The sequence below is a fragment of the Protopterus annectens genome, chromosome 7.part0 (assembly GCF_019279795.1).
Source record: "Protopterus annectens isolate FY-2018-M chromosome 7.part0, PAN1.0, whole genome shotgun sequence".
NCBI classification, from domain to species: Eukaryota; Metazoa; Chordata; order Ceratodontiformes; family Protopteridae; genus Protopterus; species Protopterus annectens.
Window position 1 is genome coordinate 1525813064 of NC_056739.1, and position 21508 is coordinate 1525834571.

At 39.0% G+C, this 21508-nt stretch overlaps 1 pseudogene; it reads right to left on the reverse strand.

Annotated features, from left to right (window-relative positions):
- Window positions 1-1327: 1327 nt before the first annotated feature.
- Window positions 1328-2186, reverse strand: LOC122806177 (annotated as a pseudogene).
- Window positions 2187-21508: the final 19322 nt, after the last annotated feature.

The window sequence follows — 21508 nt, forward strand, 5'->3', positions numbered from 1 at the left end:
GAACATGCTCATAGTACTCTCTTATTCTACCTAGAAATGATGTTGAGTGTTCTCTGTAATAGCACCAAAACCATGAAACCCATTACTAAAAAGTACCACTCATCAAGAACCCTATCCTCCTAGGAGAAACTAAAAGTTACCTGTTTAAGCAGTCAGGGTGAACATGCTCAAAGACAAAAACCTCTCCCAGAAAACACCAAGACAGCTCCATGGCACAGAGTGATGAAGCCCACACTGTGACCCCAGATGACCTGAGTTCAGGTATCAGCTTGGCGTTATGGTTGCCAGCTGTGATCTGTAGCTTGTATCAGCTTACCTATGCCAGAGGGAGAGACTGAGACACAGCACTTGCCTGGCACACCCCCATGTTTGAACCACTAGTGCAGATCAGGGTCATGCAGACATGTAGTTTGCCAGATGAGTGGGAATTCAGCTGTCACATGTGGAAGCATGAGCAATTACACCAAGTCCCATTGCAATTCTCCCATTGGATGCTACAAACAATCAAGGAGTGGGGAAATGTGGAAAAGAAAAAAACAAGAAAAAGCTCTGCTCAATATCTGGGTGATAGCCTTTGTAATCATCTCTTGCTCCATAGGATGCACGGGCTGGAGACAGACAATGAGTGGGTCATATAGGCTGCTCGAGGTTGATGGTAGGCAGGCATTGCGGAGAAAAAAGGGGGGAAAAGCAAACACCACTACAAATGTCCCAACATAATGTATATTTACAAGACATCCTCCACGCAGTTTGTAGTACTGTATAAGCGCCAGCCAATCAGAGCCAGCAACATCCGCTTTATACAAAAAACACACTCACATTTATATTTAAATTTATAAATTATATTTAGATTCATATTTAATGTGATGATAGCTGCATTAGCATTATATACGTAATACGTGTTACAGCTTTCTAAACTGCTCAAAATCTAATTTCATTGTACCCACAATATGTAGTGTGTTAGACATCTACCTCATTTATATTATTTCTAAAAAGTATGCTATTCTTACAACAAGCCATTGCTGATAGGTGGGCTTAGGCACAAGGATCTATTTACCTACTGAAAAGAAAAAAAATGGCATTGATACAACAATATCTCAGTACAGTGAAAGGCAATATATAATGATTGGAGTGAGCAATATCTAATTAATTACAAAGTAACATTTAACACCTCAGGCTTCTCCTTCAGTGTTAAATTTAGCCACAGGGGTTAAAGACGTAAAATTATTTTAACTATAATAACTTTAAATAATGCCACAATTTGCACTGTATGCTAACAATCGCATTCTGCATAAATGAAAGCATATCCTAGAGAAGGCAAATAGCTTCATAAGATAATAATCTTACTGAGAGGCTGAACAATAAAGAAAGGCAGCGAGTAGAGAACAAATACACCTACTACTATCCCCAATGTCTTCGCGGGCTTCTTTTCGATAGAAAACTTGAGAATTCTTAAGAAGAAGTTTTCATGATTTTACTCTTGGAACTTGAGATGGACTTCACCAGAGGGTTGTCTTTAATAGAGTTGTTCCGAGGTACACTGAGAGTTACTTCCCCCTACTTGGAAATTGATTTGTCCTTTACTCCAGAGTACATATATGTAGTCTCCCTTCTGGCAGCTAGGTAAACTAGGAAGTATATTGCCAAAATTACAACCAAAGGCAAGTAGAAAGAATCAAGCACTGAGAAGAAGTCATACCCAGGTTCTTCTCTGATTTTGCAGACTTTATCATCCCATGGCTCTGGTCCTTCCATCTGAGCAGGGGTTCTATGGAGATCACTATGAGCAGCAACCATACACCTGCTAGTGTGTGCAGTTCATGCTTCTTGGTCATTATCATGGAGTATCTCAAAGAGTAACTCACCCCAAGGTAATTATCAACAGAAATGACACAGAAGGTTAAGACAGAGGCAGTACAGCAGAGTATGTCTACTGCAGCTCATATGTTAAAAAACCTCTGCCAAAGATCGATTAACCCTGCACCTCAAGGGTTGCTAAAAAGGGCACCACTGTAGAGCCGAGAAGCAAGTTTGCAACAGCTATGTTAACAATGAAATAATTAGTGACTATTTAGAGATGCTCGTGACATGCTACTGACAAGATGACCAAGATAAGATGACCAAGATACTTCCAATAATTGCAAAAAGAATAACGCTCCCAAAGTCAGACTTATACAGATGGCATGTCAGGGACTGACTGATCCATGAGTAGGATTGACTACCCTGGAGAAGTTCCAAACAGGCAGCTCTGTCTTGTTGCTCCAAGAACAAATCATTTTGCAGAAGCTCTTATTAATTGCAATCCAAACATAGTCACTGTGTCATAAATGTGGTCACTTTCGCATTCATAAAAAAAAGACATTTAAAAGGATAATGCCTTAAAAGTAGTTTTAATGGAAAATTCCCCAAACTAAAAACTGATCTATTGCTGTGCAAATTCCCGGCTTATATCCACAAGCAGTTTAACAACCATGGGTCACTTGCTCCAGGGAGCTTAACTTAGCCTCTAGCATTAACAGGTCATGCTGGAGAGATAGATGCATCTCCCAGAGACTGCCACTTCTTTGGAACAAGCTTCCAATTCACATGAAATAGAGCCCCTCCCTAAGCCTCTTCAAACGCATCCTAGATCAATGAAGGGGTGACTGAAATTCATTCCTGGAGTGGTGCCCATGTCCCTCCTGGACAAAGGTTCATAGGTTCATAGGTTCGTAGGTTGGTACTAGGCTATTGGCCGTAGGGCCTACACAAGCCTAACCATAACAATTCCCTGGAGATTTCTTCCCACAATATTTACTTCTCTGGACCCCTGTCTAGCAGGGTGACTGACATGATCCCCGGGGTGAATTTCCTATCTCTCATCCAATCATCAAGGTTCCTTTTGAAGAGGGCCAATGAGGCACTCTACTTGACATGTATGGGCAGTCTATTCCAGAGTATGGGGAGTCTCTGGGTCAGGAACCTATCCCTCCAGCATGTTTTGTTCATTGTGATGACAAGGTTTAGATCCCTGGAGCATGTGGCTCTGAGGGATTGGGATTTCTTTAAGTGGAGCATGCCCAACAGCTCAGAGTTTGACATGGCCTTGTATGACTCAAAATACCTAAATCAGGACTGTCATCCAAAAAATCAAGTTTCTAACTCTTCCTACCCAATAAATGTTAATCCATTGATTTCTTATGCCACTAATCACTATGACCCTAAATTAGAGTAAGCCTTTTTGCAGTAGGTTCATAGGTTCATAAAAGGTTACTAGGCTAACAGCCCAAGAGCCCTTACAAGCCTAGCCATATTTATCCTGAGTTACCCTGGAAGTCAGTATCAATTACCATAATCCCTTACCTCTGCTAACTTACCTCACCTGACCACCGACAATTGGGTAACTCAGGATAAATATGACTAGGCTTGTAAGGGCTCTTGGGCTGTTAGTCTAGTAACCTTCTATAAACCTATGAATCTACTGCAAAAAGGCTTAGTATAATTTAGGCCATAGTGATTAGTGGCATAAAAAAAATCAATGGATTAACATTAATTGAGTAGAAAGAGTTAGAAACTTGATTTTTTGGATGACAGTCCTGATTTAGGTATTTTGAGTCCTCCTGATGGTCACTTTATTACCAGGTCTAAAATTTTACATTAGTGACACTTCTTGTTGCTTAAAAAAAAAAGAAATAAAAGTTATTTGCACTGTTTGAGACTGCTGTCACTCCTTTAAGTAAATTTTTAAGAAGGAAATGTTCCCCACTGAAATCTGTGAAGGTAGCAAGATAACAGATACAGCTGCCAAATGATTGCCGGGGGGGAGAGAAGTTGCAGATTTCATCAAAAATGATCAGAAATGAGGCAAAACACTATTACTAGAGTAAAGTTAATGGGAAGGGGTGTATAGACAGTAATCCTAGTCAGCAGGCACTCTGTTACAAATTATTGATAAATAAGTGAACTGTCAAGTCCAGTACAATCTGCATGTTTTTTTTCTTTGTCTCATTTTGTCAAATGTTTGCAGTACAACTAATAAAAGTAATTTGAGTCATAAATTATATAATTAAAAATATTATCATAGCTTTTGGAATCCTCTTAAGTGTTATATGTTCATATAAAGTGCAACATTATAGTGCACTGACTGTGCTCACGGACACACTCACACACAAACACATTGGGAGGGGTAACCCATTGCCCCCTCCTATATAACATCCCAAGCAGTGATGCAGAACCTTAATACACGCAGAAGAAAAACTAATTTGGATGTTTGTTCCAGGTTGTTGGGATGTCTGTTCCAGGTTGTTGGGATATATATATATTTTGTTTATTGCTTCATACCGAATTACTTGTTCCAAGAAGAATAAAGTAAAAAATCGCTGAAGTGGCTCACCATCCCCACATTGAAATACCTTTTAAAACAGCTGAGTGTGTGCATCACTTTTAAGTTACCTGTGCAGTTTTTACTGGATTCAGGTGTGGCTGTGATTATAGTATTGAGTATGTCGTGATCTGTTGTACACCTTACTGTTTCTGTCTCACACATCTATCACAAACACACACACACACACACACACACACACACACACACACACACACACTGGAGAACATGACACTTCACTTTTTGGGAAACTGTATTAACAACCACAGCAGTGACTGTGCTCCCTTTGATATAGTCTTTGTTATTGTTTTATATTTTGATTCCTTCATGTACACTTGCACTTGATTTTCTTAATAAATGTGGATTAATCTAACAAACTCTGGCACCTGTGCTTGGAACAGATGTATGACAGTGGTATTTTTACCACCACCACCCCTGAACAAAAATGTGCAGTTATTTGTGTTTGTTTCCTGGTCTGTCCTTTAATTTTTACCACTTTAAATGTATTTTACAATATGCATATCTGGCAAAGGTATAGCTACTCAGTGTACTCCAAATGAGTAAATTTTTTTCTGATCATTTCTTGAAAGCTTTGCTACTCAAGCAGTGTAGAATGTTTATAACTGTCTATACAAATGTTTACTGTAAGTCATTGCTTTATGGTTGTAAATGGCAATATTTATTTATTTATGTATGTATGTATGTATGTACATTTGTTTACTGGGAAAGTCAGACTGGGCAGATGCCCATTTTCAGTGGAGGCCCAGGGATAAAAGCTCCACTTACAGTAAAAATAATTATATATAAAATACAGTATATAGAGTTACATCAAATAACAGAGATGATCATTATTTGGTTAACATTTTTGGAGAGCAAGTTTATACAATAGTTACAACATATTGATAAAAGCATTTAACAGCATGTTTAGCAGTAGAAGCAGGACGGGATGTACAAAAGATCAGACGTGGAAGTGTGGTATGTATTATTCTAGTACTGTTTTAGTGGGCTGATGGTGTTTTGTAGTAGTAGGTAATAATTTTTAGTTTACAGTTAGAGTTCCTTCAGGAGTTACTAGACTAACGAACACTTGTTCAATACAGAGAGAGATGAGAGGTAGTATTATCCTGGCCCATTGCATGAGCAGAGCCAGGTGTTTGTGAAGTGATTTTGGAGTAATTATTTTTAAAGTTGGAGGTGTTTGCTACTGATCTGATAGAGTCTGGTAGTGCATTCCACATTTTTGCTACGTGACTGGAGTAATGTGAATCTCTTGCAGCGTTTTCAGTTCCTGTTGGTGAGGTTTTATTGGTAATATGAGGATGGTGAAGTCTTTTATGAGCCATTGTCAGTTGATTATAAGTGAGTGTGTGGGGTAGTTCTAACCAGGAGAATTATTTTAGTGAGAGACAGTGGTGAGTCCTATAATTAGTGTCAGTCACAAACTTTGCTATCTTGTTATAACTTGTTTCATGCTTTTCAAGGTCTGTTTTCCTTAGACTAGTGAGTATGGGGGAGAGGTAGAGGAGGGTAGACAGGAGATGGGTTCTAGCAATGGACATTCTAGTAGTATAAGTTGAAAATTGTTTATTTCTATAAAGGGTTCAGAGTTTTTTATGTACCTTTTTGACTGCTTGTGCTATGTGTTGATCAAATCTCATATTGTTATCGATTACTACACCCAGTGATTTGGATTGTGAATCTGGTGTAATTATTGTGCTATCAGAAGCAGTAATGAAGAAAGGGGGGGGGGGTCAGAGGCTCTGATAGGTTGGATGATCATAAGTTTGGTTTCACTAGGATTTAAAATGAGCTGAACATTAGTGAGACAGGTTTGGATAGTGGTAAAGGATCTTTGTGTAATATATTGGAGCTATTGTATGTTGGGGGCAGCACATATAAGTGTTGAATCATCTGCATATTGGATCAAGGTGGCTGAAGAAGTGGCTGTGCTAAGGTTATTGGTAAATAGACTGAATAGAAGGGGGCCTAATATGGATCCTTGTGGTACTCCTAATGTGACAGTGGGGGAGGGGGAGTCTTGCAACCATTGCACAGCTTGTTGGCATCCTGTTAGATAGCTTTAGGATCAGTTGATGGCAGAAGGACTAAGGTTTAGGTCAGAGAGAGTGAATTATTCCTTGGGATGAGATACAGTATCAAAGGCTTTAGACATCTCTGTGAAGACCGTTACAACAATGTTTCCTTTGTTTTTGGGGTGATTAATGCCATCAGTAAAATTCAAGAGGGCTGTTGTGGTGCTATGATTTGGTCTAACATTTTTCAAGAATTTTAGATAGAGGAGATTGGATGGCTATAGGTCTATAATTTGAAAGTTCAGTTGAGGTGCCACCTTTGTGTAGAGGGATTATATGTGATATTTTTCAGATCTGTGCTACATATTGTTCAGAGATGCAGCGATTGATAAGAATGGAGACAGGATAAGCAATTGCATCTGCTGCTATTTTGAGGATGATGGCTGGTAGTTTGTTGGCTGTTATTGTTGCGGGCTTTAGTTTTTTTAAGTAGTTTTTGGATAGTAGAAATAGGGACAGGTTAGAAGGGAAAGGTAGCATTGTTATTTTTTATTATGGTGGGTATAAATGATTGACTGGGAGAGTTGTTTTTTGTGAGTTTTAGAATACTTTCAGTAAAGTATTGAATTGTTCTGTAGTGCTAGTAAGATTGTTAGGAGTGGATGGGGGTGAGATTGTAGTTTGTCCTGGCTTAAGTATTTTCTTAAATGCATACCAAAATTTTTGAGGATTTTTTTATGTTTCAGTTGTAGAGCAGTGTAATAATTTTTTTTATCTTGTGTTATTTGGGTTTTAGCCTTATTCCTGAGTTTTTGAAATTCTAGGCGATTTGAGTAAGATTTGTTAGCGTACCATAGGTCCCAGGCTTTGTTTCTTAGTTTTAGGAGGGTTTTAGTTTTCTTGGAGAGCCATGGATTATAATTTGCTTTGGTACGAATTAGCCTAGTTGGAGTGATGTTGTTACGAATTCTAAGGAATGTCTCGTTGAAGTATTCCACAACTGAGTCTAGGGGCATTGTTTCAGAAATTCAGTGTTGATATTAGTGTATGGGAATTGAAGTTTTTCATATTATGGATTTAGAGGTAATCAGATTGTTTGAGAGGATATGCATGTTTCCTGAGTATGTAGGTTGGTATATGATCACTGAGGCTGTCAGGCAGACAGCCAAAGTGTTGGGAGTGAGAGGGTTTATTATTAAGTATCCAGTCTAGGATAATGCGTTTGTTTGATTTTTTTGTCTATTCTGTTGGGGTTTGGATTATTTGTGAGAAGCCATAGAGGTTACTATGGTTAATAGGTGTTTGGGAATTACATAAGTACCAATCTATATTAAAGTCTCCCATAATTATGGTTTCCTGAGTAATGGTGTTAGATATTCAACATAAGATTTGCTCTAAGGTGGAGAGGTTATTACCTGGTGGAATATAGCTAGCTATGATTACTAGGTGTTTGTTTGAGTTCATTTGAAGTTTGGATATAAGTATTTCAGCATTGTCAATGTTTGGTGGAGATATGTTTAGTAATTGTAGTGTGAGATTGTTTTTATAAATTATAGCTACTCCTCCATCTCTTTTTACTATCCTATTAGCCCAAAGAATATTGTAAGCTATAGGGATGATCTCATTGTCATTTATGTGTGGTATGAGCCATGTTTAAGTTAGGATGGCAATGTCTGGTGAGTACAGTGACAGAGTGACATGTAGTTTATTAATCTTGTTAACAACACTTCTAAGAGTTAGGTTAATAAGTAGCAGGTTGGAGGCTGAGCAAGACTGGTTAAGTGGGAGCTGGAATGATGAGGTAGGTTTATTTGTTTGGGAGGGAATATTTATAGGGCCAAGACTGGGATATATATCGCCGTTATTTTAATTAGGGTGTTTAGTAATTTTACAGTTTTCTTATGGTATCTAAGAGAGATGTTAGTTGCTACATTGTGCTTAGGTATCTTATAAGTCATTTGTATGTTGATGGTGGTATTATAGACAGATGGAGGTATGTTTCTATATGGGTTTGTGATTTGTTTTGAAAGGTGATGTACTCTTATAAATGGGTGATGGTGAGGGAATGAGAGAGTGGTAGGGAGTGAAGTGTGTCCCTATGAAGAGTATTATAAGGAGTATAATGTACAGTGGAATAGTTTTAGTGTTGTGGGATAAGGGTTCCAGTTTATTATTAGGAGTTTGCTGAGTATTCAGAGATATAAGTAGAAAGCAGGATATAGGAAGAGGTACCTAGACAAAAGGTTCTGTAGGAAAATTAATAGTACTCTTTTTGTAAGGATAATAGGAATTGATACAAAAGATTGAAGTTATTGTTGAAGGAGGGACAAGAATTAGGGTTGGAAGGAACCAGGTGTGGTTAATTGAGATGAGATGCTGATTAGCTGGGTCTAGTAGATGGGAGTGGTTTTGTAGGGATAAATGTAATTGAAAAGGGGTGGGTAGAAATCGGGGTAGGGAGAGCAGCGTGATCCCGAGCAGAGTGAGGGCAAATGGAGAGGGTTGACCTTCTAGCTCACACTGGGCAGAAGAGAAAAAAAGCAATCACCCAGCTGAGAAAGCCACAGGTCAGTGCAGCAACTTAAAACTGGTATGTTTTCTTAAAGTTACTGACGTCTGCAGAATTTATCAATTTAAGTCTTTTGTTTATGATGCTATTCCCTTACTACTTGTCTTTCTAGTGGAAAGAGAGAAAAGAAAGTAAAGTAAAATGTTTTTGTGAGTGTATGGGGGGGGCCTAGATGGTAGCAACCAAGTTGGTGTGTGCACCACTTCACAATTAATAACTAAGGAGATACCAGAGTTAGTTGACTTGCCTAGTACACAGAGTAGTGGTGTTAGTTTTTAAGTTGTCCTTTTGGTGCTGGAATTTTAAGTTTTCCTTTTTTTTTCCTTTGTTGGACTCTGGTGGGTGTTCCAGACATGATGCTCCCTTATGGAATTCTGAATGGGTGCTGGAAAAAGGATATTTTCAAAACAGAGCAATTAGCAGGGGGAGTTTTTAAAAATTGGTATATACACACACATTAGAAATTAGTTGAATTAAGCATAATGGAAGCATTGCTTTGTTAGATGTGAAGGTCAGAAAGTGCAGTAGGCAGGGATTAACAGTATGGAATTACTAATCATACAGACATAATACAACAAATAAAAGATCCAAAAACTCCAAGGAAAGGGTGCCACAGAACCAAGAACCAGTAAAACCACAACAGGCACCCAAAGAGGCAGAAGGTAATAATAAAACACGAGCCTGTATGTGTAAGCAGCAGCAGGTTTAATCACATAAACGCCACACAATACAAAGCATTTTCATCCACCAGACTTCTTCAGATGTAAAATGAATGAATGAATGAATTAAGGCTGTGCCTGCTTATATACCCCTCCCAATTTAATTAATAGTTAAAACAATTGTTTAATTGACACCAATTAAATCCTGTAACTAAAATATTCGTGACAACCTACCAACTTGCCACAAAATACAGATGAAAGTAGATAAAAACATGCACATTTTTTTAAAAAGAACTTTAAAATAAATATATAAATACTAAAACCATCACAATGTGTTGGACAGATAAATAAACTTAAATCAAAAACCAACAAAAGGAACTTGCAAAACAATATATGTACTTATTTTATAGTTTTGCAGCTCTCATTTTTAAAATAGAGGCAATGGATATGTATTCATTCAGCCCTGGGAATCTATTGGCTTCCAATAACAACTGCCAAAATATTTCTCTCACCTCTATCCTATTTTCCCATGGGCCCCCACTCATATCACATTGCACCTTCTCTACAACAAAAAAGCCCCATTTTGCTTGGGGACATGTCAGTGTATGTTTAAACAAGGCATTTTTAATATCTTCGACTCCAATAGCATATAAATGCTCATAAATCCTCCTTTTGAGTTTATGAGTAGTTTTTCTAATGTAAAATGCACCACAGGTTTTACATAGGGCTAAATAAATCAAGCCTTCACTATTACAGTTGGAAAAACTACTACTCTGAAGCTGATGGTCTCTTGACAGGATGTATACAGAATCCTGTCTAAGTATATATGGGCATTGGGCACATGCCCCACATTTGTAGGTTCCCAATTTCTTACATGAAACAACAGAACCATTATGCTTCAGCAAATCCTTGAGGTTCCTGTCTTTTTTATATGTAAATCCTAGGTTGTTGGTAAACAAAACGTCCAACTCTGAATAACACCTAAACCTGCTCCAGTGTTGAGTAATAATATTTTTAACCCTAGAGGTATTCTTATTATAAAACATCACATAGTTACCCCCAAGGTTTCCTGATTTCATCCCTGGTAACATCACCCCTGGTTGTTGTGTGGTACCCTGCACATTTATAGGTACTATCACACTTGTATCTCCTGTTCCCAAAATAGGGGCAAACCTATCCTTTCTCCCATTCTTTACTTCCTCCAAAACCTCATCAATTAAATAGTTAGGATACTTCCTAGATATAAACATTTCTTTGACTCTCTGACCTTCGTCTTCAAAGTCCAAGTCCAAAGAGGTCATCCTACAACTACGGACAAATTGTCCCTTGATAATACTTCTCTTCTGTTTAAATGGATGGGAACTAGTGAAATATAGGTACGAGTTAGAAAAGGTTTCCTTTCTATATACATTAGATGTAAACTGCTGCCCTAGGACGTCTTTTTATAGTGACTTCCAGAAAGTTCATATAGTCATGTGTAATATGGCAAGTAAATTTCAAAAAATTAGTGGCATGGTTTACATAGTCTATGAATTCTGTTAACTTTTCCATATTACCTTTCCAAAAAATGCAAATATCATCCAGGTAACGTTTGTAATATACCCATAATATTGTGCATATTCAGACTGGAACACAAACTTCTCTTCCCAAACCATGAGCACAATGTTGGCATAAGTAGGGGCACAACTTGCCCCCATGGCCACTCCCTGGATCTGTTTAAACAACTCACCCTCAAAAAATATAAAATTGCGTTTCAATACCAAATCCATCAACTCTGTATAAACAAGAAAAGTATTGTGGTCAAGTTTTCCATGTTGGTGAATGGCATCCTGGAACCATTCTGACCCTGTAGAATGTGGAATCACATTAAATAAATCCTGAATATCAATGGTTACAAATATTAAGGAATCTGAATACATGTTGCTATTAATGCTTCTCAAAAATTCCCAGGAGTCCTTAAGTATACCATTGGCCCTAACCCAAATATCTTTTAATTTTATATCCAAATATTTGGCCAACGGATGGGTTTTAGAGCCATTGGCTGCCACAGTGGGTCTCAGGGGTGGATCCTCCACACTTTTATGTACCTTGGGTATCCCGAAAATAGCAGGGATATGGGGTCTGTCCACACTGAGATACTTAAAAGTGTCCTGATTTGTAAAATTGTCATTCAGCATGTCCTGTAAAACCAAATCAATCTTACGGTATGCTAAGTTAATCTCATTCTTGGATACCCTAACATACCTGTTGGTATCATTAAGCATATCAATCATCTTACTGGAATACAAAATACTGTCCATGAAGACCACCCCTCCACCTTTGTCGGGTTGCATCACCCTCAGGTGTGTATTGAAACACAACTTTATATTTTTTGAGGGTGAGTTGTTTAAACAGATCCAGGGAGTGGCCATGGGGGCAAGTTGTGCCCCTACTTATGCCACCATTGTGCTCATGGTTTGGAAAGAGAAGTTTGTGTTCCAGTCTGAAAATGCACAATATTGGGTATATTACAAACATTACCTGGATGATATTTGCATTTTTTGGAAAGGTAGTATGGAAAAGTTAACAGAATTCATAGACTATCTAAACCATACCACTAATTTTTTTGAAATTTACTTCCCATATTACACATGATTATATGAACATTCTGGACGTCCTAGGGCAGCAGTTTACATCTAATGTATATAGAAAGGAAACCTTTTCTAACTCGTACCTATATTTCACTAGTTCCCATCCGTTTAAACAGAAGAGAAGTATTATCAAGGGACAATTTGTCCGTAGTTGTAGGATGACCTTTTTGGACTTGGACTTCGAAGATGAAAGTCAGAGAGTCAAAGAAATGTTTATATCTAGGAAGTATCCTAACTATTTAATTGATGAGGTTTTGGAGGAAGTAAAGAATGGGAGAAAGGATAGGTTTGCCCCTATTTTGGGAACAGGAGATACAAGTGTGATAGTACCTATAAATGTGCAGGGTGCCACACAACAACCAGGGGTGACGTTACCAGGGATGAAATCAAGAAACCTTGGGGGTAACTATGTGATGTTTTATATTAAGAATACCTCTAGGATTAAAAATATTATTACTCAACACTGGAGCAGGTTTAGGTGTTATTCAGAGTTGGACGTTTTGTTTACCAACACCCTAGGATTTACATATAAAAAAGGCAGGAACCTCAAGGATTTGTTGGAGCATAATGGTTCTATTGTTTCATGTAAGAAATTGGGAACCTACAAATGTGGGGCATGTGCCCAATGCCCATATATACTTAGATAGGATTCTGTATACATCCTGTCAAGAGGCCATCAGATTCAGAGTAGTAGTTTTTCCAACTGTAATAGTGAAGGCTTGATTTATTTAGCCCTATGTAAAACCTGTGGTGCATTTTACATTGGAAAAACTACTCGTAAACTCAAAAGGAGGATTTATGAGCATTTATATGCTATTAGAGTCGAAGATATTAAAAATGCCTTGTTTAAACATACAGTGACATGTCCCCAAGCAAAATGGGGCTTCTTTGTTGTAGAGAAGGTGCAATGTGATATGAGGGGGGGCCCGTGGGAAAATAAGATAGAGGTGAGAGAAATATTTTTGTAGTTGTTATTGGAAGCCAATAGATTCCCAGGGCTGAATGAATACATATCCATTGCCCCTATTTTAAAAATGAGAGCTGCAAAACTATAAAATAAGTGCATATATTGTTTTGCAAGTTCCTTTTGTTGTTTTTTTATTCAAGTTTATTTATCTGTCCAACACATTATGATGGTTTTAGTATTTATATATTTATTTTAAAGTTCTTTTTAAAAATGTGCATGTTTTTATCTACTTTCATCTGTATTTGTGGCAAGTTGGTAGGTAGTCACGAATATTTTAGTTACAGGATTTAATTGGTGTCAATTAAACAATTGTTTTAACTATTAATTAAATTGGGAGGGGTATATAAGCAGGCACAGCCTTCATTCATTCATTCATTTTACATCTGAAGAAGTCTGGTGGACAAAAACGCTTTGTATTGTGTGGCGTTTATGTGATTAAACCTGCTGCTGCTTACACCTACAGGCTCGTGTTTTATTATTACCTTCTGCCTCTTTGGGTGCCTGTTGTGGTTTTACTACAACAAATAAAAGACAAACAATGAATCAGTACAGCAAACAGACATTTCAAACTGAATGACCTAATGAAATATTGCAGTCAGTAGCACAGTTTTAAGATTAGTACAACTGCAGTATCAGTATTTGTAATGTTTATGTTAATTCTGGTGCAGGCAATATTTAAACAAAATAGTTCATGTATTTTGGCAACTGGATATGTATATAGGGAACATTAATCCACCCAGGTGCTCCAATAAGCTAAACAAAGCATGCAGAAGGAGCAATACTTTTAGCAGGAAAGTAGTTGTAGTATATGGAAAATAAAACACCATTATGCACTTTGTGCCAAAAAATATATCAGTAGCTCAAAACATTCAAATATATCAGTAGCTCAAGACATACACTGTAATGTGCTTTGTGTCAAAAATATATCAGTAACTCAAAACCAGGAGTAATTATAATAGCTGTACACTATAGCCTTTACAGCTCACTGTATTATTGCCCCGCAATTCTTAGGCTTTCATCCAATCTGTTTAAACTTGAGTACAAAGTGTCATAATTGCATTCACACAGTTTCTTGTCATAAAATGTTAAACATTTGACTAAGTGATGATTGAACAATGTAATAACATCATTTACAAGGTTAACAAGTAATCCTTTATTTAATGACACTCTTTCTCACTAAAAAGAACTTATGTGGCATGCACACCTGAACTCCGGCCACAAGGGACATCTGCAGGGCTGGAAATTACTTTTTGAAAACGGCAACCACTAATGTGGGGAAATAAGTAAGCTACTTACAGATGCTAAGCAGGGAAGGGTAGAGGTGAAACTAAAGTGGAAGCAGTGCAGGTACGGAAATGTAGTTACTGAATAGATATGCAATGAAGGCAGAGAGAAACAGAAGTGGCAATATATGAAAACAATGTGGCCTGTGTATAGGGGTGACATTTTCAGGGTTAGATACATTTTTTAACTCATAGACGAGTGACACAGGCAATAAAATTAGGTTTGGGTAGAGCATGTAAATTTCTAGTTACATTCCTGATCTTGCCAAGTGACATCAGGTGAAGATAAGCTTTGCTTCACTTGCTAAACAGGTCAGAAAATGGAAAGCTGCCCTATTAGTGTCAGGGGTCCACACCTCCCAAGTGTGCATGCCTCTCCTTACATGCTTAAATATATATTTTTGCCCAGCCAGCCATGCATTATCTGCGCCATTATAAATGGTCACAATTTCTTCCCCTCCCTGCCAGCACAACTCTTTCCACTGACATCATCTGAGAAATGCTCCACCAATCACAGAAGCAGTACCAGCTAAAGAATTAAGGGAAACTCGCAACAGGAGAACCAGAAGTGCAGTATGATTTCTTGTGGCTTTTCCCAGTGTTCTAGATAGCATTAGTTGGTCAATTATCACCTTTCAAACAGCTGAACTGAAACAAAAGAAAAGCAGTCAAATCCCTGATGAGGTGCAAATGTCTTTCTGATGATCAAGGGATTGTTTCTAGTATGTGACCATCATCTATTTTAGTTTTTTCTTTTCAATTTGGTTTGGGCTTCTTCATGGGTCCTAGGTCTGCTACCTGCCCCCATTTGAAAAACTGTACTGAAGTGCATACAATCAGTATGCTTTCCAATGTCCTTGGTACCACTCCTAAAGTCCACTGTCATATCCACAGTTTTAAAAGTGTTCAGCTCCAGATTATTCTGACTACTCCAAAGGGTCAGTTGCTCAACCTCCCATCTGTATGCAGACTCATCACCATTCCTGATGAGCCAATAATGGTTGTATCGTCCACATTTTAAATAAGTTTGACAGAGGGGTCCTTAGAGGTACAGCCATTAGTGTAGAGGGAGAATAGTATAAGAGAGAGCATACATCCATGGAGGGGCACCCGTACTGATCATGCAATAGCTAGATGTAAATTTCCCCAGTTTCACCTGCTGTTTCCTATTAGGCAGAGAATTGGTGATCCATTGACAAGTGGAGGCAGGAACAGAAAGCTGGGAGAGTTTCAAGTGAAGAAGTTCCAAAACTATTGTATTAAATGCAGAACTGAAGTCCACAAACAGAATCCTTGCATATGTCTCTGGGTTGTCAAGATGTTTCAAGATATAGTGCAGACCTATGTTTACTGCATCATCCACTAACCAATTCTCTCTCAATAAGCAAATTGAAGGAGGTCCTACAAGGGAGCTGTAATATCCTTCAAGTGAGCTAACACCAGCCTCTCAAAAGTCTTCATGACCACCAATGTCAAAACAACAGGCCTATAGTCATCCAACCCTGTTATACTGGATGTTTTAGGGACTAGAATGATCGTGGCTTGCTTGAAGCATAAGGGAAGTTCACACAGCTCTGATGATTTATTAAACATCTGAGAAAAAACAGGAGCCATTTGATCAGCACAGATTTTTAAACAACAACCCTGTCTGGACCTGCTGCTTTCTTAACGTGCTGTCTTTTAAAAAAAAAAAACTACACACATCCTTTTCAGAGATAATTAATGCAGGTTGAATGTGAGAATGTGTGGAAGAGAGAGTCATATAAGTATGAACACTGAGAGAGCTGGCTACAGTGTCATTTGTAGCCTGGGGCGTATAAATAAATAAAACACATTCAAGTCATCAACCAGCTGGTAATCAGCTGCAGTGTAGGGGGATGGTTTCTTGTAGTTTGTAATGTTTTGTAGACCTTTCCACACTGATGCAGGATCATTGGCTATGCATTTATTTCAGCTTTTCAGAAAAGTTCTTTTTAGCCACTTTGATTTCTTTTGTCAGTGTGTTCTTTGCCTGTCTAAAAGTGTTCTGTCCCCCTTCTATAGGTATCTTCCTTGGCTTGACTAAGCTGCTTAAGTTTAGGAGTAAACCAGGGTTTGTTGCTGTTAAATTTTAACCAGGTCTTAGTGGAGACACATATCTTCACAGAAAGTGACACAAGATGTTACTGTGTCTGCCAGCTCAAGCAAGTTAGCAGCACAATCTTCAAAGACACTCCAGTCAATATAACCAAAGGAGGTTTTCACCTTCAGCTTTGCCTCAATCGTCCACTTTCTCCCAGTACTGATCATAGGTTTTGCAGATTTTAACTTGCTCTTATAGGTAAGAAACAAATGAATCAAACATTGGTCAGAAAAGCCCCCTTCAAGTTAGCTCACTTGAAGGGAGACAGCACAATAAACATGTTTTAGCAGTGTATAACAATGATCCAGTGTGTTCCTTTCTCTGGGAGGACACTTTATATGTTGTGCAAATTTAGGAAGTTCATGGCTGAGATTTGCCTTATTATAATCCCCTAGAATAATCAGGAGTGAGGTTGGATAATTCTGCTCTGTGCACATTATCTGATCAGACAATTTTTGTAGCGCTGCACTCACACAAGCTTGAGGTGGAATGCAAAAACTTCTTCTTCTTCTTTCGGCTGCTCCCGTTAGGGGTCGCCGCAGCAGATCAACTGTTTCCATTTCTTCCTGTCCTCTGCATCTTGCTCTGTCACACCAACTACCTGCATGTCCTCTCTCACCACATCCATAAACCCATCTTAGGCCTTTCTCTTTTCCTGTTACCTGGCAGCTTCATCCTTAGCATCTTTTTCCCAATATACTCTGCATCCCTCCTCAGCACATGTCCAAACCAACGTAATCTTGCCTCCCTGGCTTTGTCTCCAAACCTTCCAACCTGGGCTGACCCTCTAATATACTTATTCCTAATCCTGTTCATCCTCGTCACACCCAGTGCAAATCTTAACATCTTCAACTCTGCCACGTCAAACTCTGACTCCTGCCTTTTTGTCAATGCCACTGTCTTCAACCCATATAACATAGCTGGTCTCACTACCCTCTTGTAGACCTTCCCTTTCACTCTTACTGGTACTCGTCTGTCACAAATCACTCCTGACACTCTTTTCCACCCACTCCATCCTGCCTGTACTCTCTTCTTCACCTCTCTTCCACACTCATCATTACTCTGAACTGTTGATCCCAAGTACTTAAACTCATTCACCTTCACCACCTCTACTCCCTGCATCTTCACCATTCCTCTATCCTCCCTCTCATTCACACACATATATTCTGTCTTAGTCCTGCTGACCTTCATTCCTCTTCTCTCTAGAGCATATCTCCACCTCTCCAGGGTCTCCTCCACCTGTTCCCTACTCACACTACAGATCACAATGTCATCTGCAAACATCATAGTCCACGGGGACTCCTGTCTGATCTTGTCGGTCAACCTGTCCATCACCATTGCAAATAAGAAAGGGCTCAGAGCTGATCCTTGATGTAATCCCACCTCCACCTTAAACGCATCTAAAATAACCAGAATAAATGAAGAGAACTGCTAGTTTGGATAAAAAGGTCTACAATTAACAAAATACAATTCTAATTCAGGGCAGCACATTTTACTTAACACTGTGACATCAGTACACCAACCTTCATTGATATAAAAGCAGATTCCGCCTCCCTTACTTTTCCCTTATGTCGGCTATACTCGGTCTGCTCTGTAAAGCTGAAAGCCAGACAGATGTAATGCATAGTCCAGAATGGATTCATTTAAACAGGTTTCTGTGAAACACAGTACAGAAGAAAATGAAAAATCCTTGTGAGTTTCATTGAGAAGTAACAGTTCATCCATCTTATTGCACAGAGAGCGGAGGTTCACCAGATGTAAACTTGGGAGTGCTCTTCAAAAATCTCTCTGTCTCAGCCTAACAAGTGCACCATAGGAGACTTTAAAAATCCCTCTATAGACTGGGAAACATGCACTGTCTCATACTTGCAAGAACAATGACTCACACAAATAAACTTGACCAGATAGTGCACACAGCCACAAGGGGTTCAAACACACTGGACATGGTACTCACCAATATGGAAGAGCACTGCACCCCCACTCTAAGTATCAAGTTCAACTGGTGAAGTCAGACCATAAAGCTATCTCCTTCAAAATAAAAATTAGCTCTATAAGCCCAACAAACCCTAACAGTTAGGGACCATTCCAAAGCAAACTATACCCTATTAAGGGGAAAGTTTATCAAAACTCATTGTTACTCCCAACCCTCATTTCAAAATAACCTGTGCATAATTGTTCACAGACACCCTGTACAACCAGGTAAATGGCTGTATAGATGCTGCTGCATATACTAGAAGTAAGTCCAAAACAAACCACACTGATGGAATCCTTACCTTAACAGGTTATATAACAAAAGGAAAAAAGTCATGGCTAAAATCAGGAAAAGCAACTCCACAATGACAGAAGTTCTCCAATTAAACTAAACAGGAAACTAAGAGGACTAATTAAGTGCAACAAGGACAATTATGAGGTCAAGACAGCCTCACAGGTTGAAGACAACCACAAGGCCTTCTACAGTTATGTCCAAAGCCTCAAAGGCAGCACATATTAGTGGTGGTCAGTGGTGCCACCTTAGCTGAACAGAGCAACATAGCAAATTTGGTGGCTACAAATTCAGCTCAAACGTCACCCCTTTCTCTTCCCACCCCTCTCTAGGAAACACTTAACTAGCATAATCCACCCCCCCCCTATATTAACAGGGAGCAGGCCCTGGCGGTGCTTACTAAGACCAACAACACAGCCTCAACGGAACCTGACAATATCCCAGGATTCCTCATAAATAGCTTTAAACATGACTTATTAGGACCACTTGAGTCAGTTTTCAACTATAGCCTCAAAACAAGCTTTGTAGCATGAGAATGGATGACTGTAATGGTTATCACACATCACAAGAGTGGACCAACAACCAACCCAAGAACCCACAGACCTATTACTTTGACTAGACTAATATGCAAAGCCATGGAACAAATTATCATGCAAATGATCAAGAAAGACATAGGCGACCTTTAGGCACTGGACACAACTCAGCTGTGGTTTGTCAAGGGAAGGGCATGCCTACTAAACCAGGTGGGCCTCTTTGAGAAGGTCACCAAGGGAATGGATGAGGGGAAAATGGTGTATACAGCCTTCCCAGACTTCGCTAAGACATTTGATACAATACCCTACTCAGGTATAGTTGACAAACTCATCAAACTGGACATAAACTGCTTCATAACTCACTGAGTTGACAGCTAGCTTTCAGATAGGACCCATGAAATCAGGATTGGTGATACCACCTCCACTAAGAGACCGTTCACCAGCAGGCTACCTCAGGGTTCTGTGCTAGGACCGCTCCTATTTGGTATCTACTTTTCAGAGATAAAGGTTAATGTCAAGTGCCTTTGGCTGACCATGTTTGCAGATGATTTCAGATTGGGAGCTACCATGGATTCCTCCCACGACACAAACATCTTGCATGAAGGTCTAACACAGACAAATAACTTGTGCCAAAGTCACAGATTAAAACTCAAACTCAATGCCAAGAAAAGCATTATAGTGCCTTTTGAGAAAACTGACATACAGGCTAATTACTCCATTGATACGACACCCATAAGAGTTGAACCAGTAGACAGGGATCTCGGAACATATGTAGACAGTAATCTGGCCTTTGACCAACATGTGGTCAAGGTATTAAGAAAATCATTCTATGTCACTCAACTTATAAGTAAGAGCATGGTATCCTGGTCCAAGGAAGTCATAGGGAAACTTTATTCAGCCCTTATCAGACCTGTTATTGAGTATAATGCCCCCTACAGCAAACACCTGACCAAACATATGTAACAGTTGGGACATCCACAAAGGTTCCTTACCAAGAAAATCCAGGGTATAAACATATTGCCCTGCATGGATTGCATTAAAGCATCATCTCTATGCTCTGTTTCTTACAGGTTACTGAGAGGTGATCTCTGCCTGGCATGCAAGGTATCCTTGGATCCAACTCTGATGGACCTTTTGCACATCTGCAAAAATGAACAGTATCAGAACCACTAGATCCAAAGATTTAAATTTTTCTTGTGACATAAATAAGACATTTTGGTGAGCTAGTTTCAGAGGATCCCCATGCTCTGGAACAAGCTCTCCATCCATGTGAAGCAGAGTCTATCCCTAACCTTATTTAAGTCTAAACTTGAACAATGGATGGGAAATTGGAAATTCACCCTGGGTGTCGCCCCTTTGTCTCTGATAGACAGAGGCAGACAGTAATACCCAAAGTAACAATCCCCCCCCACCACAACCTCTAGAAACTTCCTAACATATCCCCTCCTAATAAATGCCCATGATACATAGAGATGCAAATGGGTTGGATTGCATGGCTAGGCTTATGAAGGCCCTGGTGGTCATTAGCCTAATATATAATGATGAAACCATGAACCTATTCCTTTTACAAAATTCTGATGATCTGTTAGGTTAGCAATGTGCCACCAGGTGATGATAATTGAAATAGTTATACTTTGAATATGGTTGTCCAGTTTAGCTTTAAACACCCTAATAATGGGCGATTTCAACTACCCCACCATTAACTGGAAAAACAACGCTTTCTGGAATTCATAAATTCCAATGCCCTGGATCAACTTATCCACACCCCCACCAGGGGCAACAATATCCCAGACCTAGTCATTACCAACATGAGTGACCGGTGTTCGACACCTGAAGTCAACTCCTTGTTGGTCAGATCCGACCATAATCTAATCACCCTAGATATCCACATCCCGCTCCCACCCCCCATTAAGGAAATCATGGTAATCAATTTCTTCAAAGCCAACTTCATGCTTCTTAAGACAGAAGTGGCGAACTTCATGACACCCATGCAGATGGACAATACAGTTACGACTGCTGAATCCTACACAAATGCACTCTATAAGCACTTACACGAGTGCATGGATCGTGCTACCCCAAAAAGCACTTA